This window comes from Styela clava, chromosome 7 (assembly GCF_964204865.1).
Source record: "Styela clava chromosome 7, kaStyClav1.hap1.2, whole genome shotgun sequence".
NCBI lineage: Eukaryota > Metazoa > Chordata > Ascidiacea > Stolidobranchia > Styelidae > Styela > Styela clava.
In genome coordinates, this window is record NC_135256.1 from 20,654,703 (window position 1) to 20,659,702 (window position 5,000).

General features: G+C 55.1%; 3 non-coding genes across 3 annotated transcripts in view; all 3 read left to right on the forward strand.

Moving 5' to 3' along the window:
* The first annotated feature begins 607 nt into the window (after nt 1-607).
* LOC144425327 (small subunit ribosomal RNA) lies at nt 608-2,421 on the forward strand. Its single transcript, XR_013477471.1, has one exon. It is a non-coding gene; the product is annotated as a small subunit ribosomal RNA (ribosomal RNA).
* Nucleotides 2,422-2,719: 298 nt separating this feature from the next.
* LOC144425432 (5.8S ribosomal RNA) lies at nt 2,720-2,873 on the forward strand. Its single transcript, XR_013477524.1, has one exon. It is a non-coding gene; the product is annotated as a 5.8S ribosomal RNA (ribosomal RNA).
* A 1,059-nt stretch (nt 2,874-3,932) lies between these two features.
* LOC144425328 (small subunit ribosomal RNA) overlaps nt 3,933-5,000 on the forward strand; it is a 1,814-nt gene continuing 746 nt past the window's right edge. Inside the window, exon 1 of the ribosomal RNA XR_013477472.1 lies at nt 3,933-5,000. This exon is cut by the window's right edge and continues 746 nt beyond it. This is a non-coding gene — a ribosomal RNA (small subunit ribosomal RNA).

Below are 5,000 nucleotides of genomic sequence, written 5' to 3' on the forward strand. Positions count from 1 at the left end.
GCGTCGCCGGCATCGGCGTCGAAAGAAGCCGAGCCGAAAAAAGTTAAAGTACAAACGTGCAAGCATACTAACCTAACCCTAGGTAAGGCATGTCAGAGCGAAAGACAGTAAACTCGAATGAGCCAAGAAAGAGCGGTGCGGGGCCGGTCGGAGCGCACCCTTTTCTCGGTGGCTGGCGGGCGAGAGAGTGCTGCGTCGCCGGCATCGGCGTCGAAAAAAAACGAGCCAAAAAAAGTTAAAGTACAAACGCGATGCTAATGAGCGAGCCGTTGTCTCGACTAATATGTAGGGGGCGTTCGATCGAGCGTCTGGCTTGAGCGCTTGTCGGCCTAGCAGAACGGTCGCATTGTTATGCCCGGGTTTTAGGCACCGCTGCAGGCGGCCGGCAGAGCTCTTGTTTGTGCGAAACTGAATGGATCGAGCCCGAGAGAGGGCGAGCAAAGAAAAAACGCAAATCGCTCCGCCTGGCACTGCCGGCGAGAGCGTGGACGTCGCGGCCAGCGACTGTCTAAGCTGAGTACGGCCGCAGGCGATCGCCTCGGTCTTAAACGAATGCGACGAGCACGCGCCGGGCGGCCCAGCAAGGGCCGAGCGCAGCTGTCGCAGCTATCTGGTTGATCCTGCCAGTAGTGATATGCTTGTCTCAAAGATTAAGCCATGCAGGTGCAAGTACGAGTTCTCGTAAAGCGAAACTGCGAATGGCTCATTAAATCAGTCTTGGTTTATTTGGTCTCGTAAGCGAAGTGGATAACTGTGGTAATTCTAGAGCTAATACATGCATTAAGCGCCGACTTCGGGAGGCGCGCTTTTATCAGATCAAAACCGACCGGGTTCGTCCTGTGACGTTTGATGACTCTGGATAACCACGCGGATCGTACGGTCTCTGCACCGACGACGTATCATTCAAGTGTCTGCCCTATCAACTGTCGAAGGTACGCTACGTGCCTACCTTTGTGATAACGGGTAACGGGGAATCAGGGTTCGATTCCGGAGAGGGAGCCTGAGAAACGGCTACCACATCCAAGGAAGGCAGCAGGCGCGCAAATTACCCATTCCCGACACGGGGAGGTAGTGACGAAAAATAACAATACAGGACTCTAACGAGGCCCTGTAATTGGAATGAGTACATCCTAAAACTCTTAACGAGTATCCATTGGAGGGCAAGTCTGGTGCCAGCAGCCGCGGTAATTCCAGCTCCAACAGTGTATGCTAAAGTTGTTGCGGTTGAAAAGCTCGTAGTTGGATTTTGGGCGAGCGCCGCCGGTCCGTCGCAAGGCGTGTCACTGGTTGCGTTCGCCTCACCTTCGGTTCTCCGTCGGTGCTCTTGACTGAGTGTCGGCGGTGGCCGATAAGTTTACTTTGAAAAAATTAGAGTGTTCAAAGCAGGCTGTTCGCCTGCATAGTGTTGCATGGAATAATGGAATAGGACCTCGGTTCTATTTTGTTGGTTTTCGGAGCACGAGGTAATGATTAAGAGGGACAGACGGGGGCGTCCGTACTCTGCCGTTAGAGGTGAAATTCTTGGATCGGCGGAAGACGAACTACTGCGAAAGCATTCGCCAAGAATGTTTTCTTTAATCAAGAGCGAAAGTCAGAGGTTCGAAGACGATCAGATACCGTCCTAGTTCTGACTATAAACGATGCCAACTAGCGATCGGGAGGCGTTACCATGACGACCTTTCCGGCAGCTTCCGGGAAACCAAAGTCTTTGGGTTCCGGGGGAAGTATGGTTGCAAAGCTGAAACTTAAAGGAATTGACGGAAGGGCACCACCAGGAGTGGAGCCTGCGGCTTAATTTGACTCAACACGGGGAAACTCACCCGGCCCGGACACAGGTAGGTAGGATTGACAGATTGAGAGCTCTTTCTTGATTCTGTGGGTGGTGGTGCATGGCCGTTCTTAGTTGGTGGAGCGATTTGTCTGGTTAATTCCGATAACGAACGAGACTCTGGCATGCTAAATAGTTACGCGACCTTCTCGGTCGGCGTCTAACTTCTTAGAGGGACTAGTGGCGTTTAGCCACACGAGATTGAGCAATAACAGGTCTGTGATGCCCTTAGATGTCCGGGGCCGCACGCGCGCTACACTGAGTGAAGCAGCGAGTGTCTAACCTAGGCCGAAAGGTCCGGGTAACCCGTTGAACCTCATTCGTGATTGGGATAGGGACTTGCAATTGTTTCCCTTGAACGAGGAATTCCCAGTAAGCGCAAGTCATCAACTTGCGTTGATTACGTCCCTGCCCTTTGTACACACCGCCCGTCGCTACTACCGATTGAATGGTTTAGTGAGATCCTTGGATCGGCCCCGTCGCGGCTGGCAACGGCCGCGTCGGCGTGTCGAGAAGACGATCAAACTTGATCATTTAGAGGAAGTAAAAGTCGTAACAAGGTTTCCGTAGGTGAACCTGCGGAAGGATCATTACCGAAAGTGGTGGTAGGCCCCGGCCGACCGCGCACTTAATTGTCTTTGGGTGCCGCCGAGAGGGCGGCCGTCAATCGGGGTTCCGCCCCGTGCGACACGCGTAACACGTTGGCATAGCAAGGCAGCCGAGTGCGATGGTGGCTTCTGGGCACCGCGCTCGATGTGCCGCCGGCCCAGCCCGGCGGTCGCTCGGCGCCGTTTGTTGGTGTTTTTGTGCAGTTGTTGTCGGTGGTGATTTTGTGGTCGATCCCACAGTGTGACGTCCGCGCGCTTCGGCGCCGGGCGAAACGTCGAGGACGACTCTTAACGGTGGATCACTCGGCTCGCGAGTCGATGAAGGACGCAGCCAAGTGCGAGAAGTAATGTGAATTGCAGAACACATTGAACGTCGACCTTCTGAACGCGAATTGCGGTCTCGGGTCAATCCCGGGACCGCGTCTGCCTCAGGGTCGCGTTCGTCCTCACCCGAGGGCCGTCGCCTGGCCTCTGCGAAGACGGCCGGGCGTCGCCCCAAGTTGAAGCGGTCGCCGAGCTTTCTCGGCGCGACCGCGTGTCCCGTACACCGCCGGCCCCTCGACGTGTTCAACTACGTTCAAGGGGCGGGTCCAGGTCGGTCGGTCCGGTTACGAGATCAAGACCGACCGTGGGCCAAGGCGGCGACGGTACGCGCTCGGTCGGCGCCGGCGGCGACGACTTGCGATGCCAGCGGGCCGTGTAAGAAGCGGCCCGCTTGACACATACGACCTGAGTTCAGGCGAGAGCACCCGCTGAATTTAAGCATATTATTAAGCGGAGGGAAAGAAACCAACAGGGATTCCCTGAGTAACGGCGAGTGAACCGGGAAGAGTCCAGCGTCGAATCTGCGCGCTTTTCGAGCGCGCCGAGTTGTGACGTACGGAAGTCCCAGTGCGGCTGACGGCGAGCGCCGGTGTCCTTCTGATCGAGGCCTCGTCCCACGGCGGGTGTTAGGCCCATAGGGGCGCTTGCCTTGGCCGCTTCGGGTCTTCTCGGAGTCGGGTTGTTTGGGAATGCAGCCCAAAGCGGGTGGTAAACTCCACCTAAGACTAAATACGGTCGCGAGACCGATAGCGGACAAGTACCGTGAGGGAAAGTTGAAAAGCACTTTGAAGAGAGAGTTCAAGAGTACGTGAAACCGTTGAGAGGCAAACGGGAGGGCCCGTCAGGTCGCCGGCTCGCTTTCAGTTGGGTGCGGGGGCGCGCCGTCTCGGTTCGCGGACGCTTAAGGCGCATTGTTATGCCCGGGTTTTAGGCACCGCTGCAGGCGGCCGGCAGAGCTCTTGTTTGTGCGAAACTGAATGGATCGAGCCCGAGAGAGGGCGAGCAAAGAAAAAACGCAAATCGCTCCGCCTGGCACTGCCGGCGAGAGCGTGGACGTCGCGGCCAGCGACTGTCGAAGCTGAGTACGGCCGCAGGCGATCGCCTCGGTCTTAAACGAATGCGACGAGCACGCGCCGGGCGGCCCAGCAAGGGCCGAGCGCAGCTGTCGCAGCTATCTGGTTGATCCTGCCAGTAGTGATATGCTTGTCTCAAAGATTAAGCCATGCAGGTGCAAGTACGAGTTCTCGTAAAGCGAAACTGCGAATGGCTCATTAAATCAGTCTTGGTTTATTTGGTCTCGTAAGCGAAGTGGATAACTGTGGTAATTCTAGAGCTAATACATGCATTAAGCGCCGACTTCGGGAGGCGCGCTTTTATCAGATCAAAACCGACCGGGTTCGTCCTGTGACGTTTGATGACTCTGGATAACCACGCGGATCGTACGGTCTCTGCACCGACGACGTATCATTCAAGTGTCTGCCCTATCAACTGTCGAAGGTACGCTACGTGCCTACCTTTGTGATAACGGGTAACGGGGAATCAGGGTTCGATTCCGGAGAGGGAGCCTGAGAAACGGCTACCACATCCAAGGAAGGCAGCAGGCGCGCAAATTACCCATTCCCGACACGGGGAGGTAGTGACGAAAAATAACAATACAGGACTCTAACGAGGCCCTGTAATTGGAATGAGTACATCCTAAAACTCTTAACGAGTATCCATTGGAGGGCAAGTCTGGTGCCAGCAGCCGCGGTAATTCCAGCTCCAACAGTGTATGCTAAAGTTGTTGCGGTTGAAAAGCTCGTAGTTGGATTTTGGGCGAGCGCCGCCGGTCCGTCGCAAGGCGTGTCACTGGTTGCGTTCGCCTCACCTTCGGTTCTCCGTCGGTGCTCTTGACTGAGTGTCGGCGGTGGCCGATAAGTTTACTTTGAAAAAATTAGAGTGTTCAAAGCAGGCTGTTCGCCTGCATAGTGTTGCATGGAATAATGGAATAGGACCTCGGTTCTATTTTGTTGGTTTTCGGAGCACGAGGTAATGATTAAGAGGGACAGACGGGGGCGTCCGTACTCTGCCGTTAGAGGTGAAATTCTTGGATCGGCGGAAGACGAACTACTGCGAAAGCATTCGCCAAGAATGTTTTCTTTAATCAAGAGCGAAAGTCAGAGGTTCGAAGACGATCAGATACCGTCCTAGTTCTGACTATAAACGATGCCAACTAGCGATCGGGAGGCGTTACCATGACG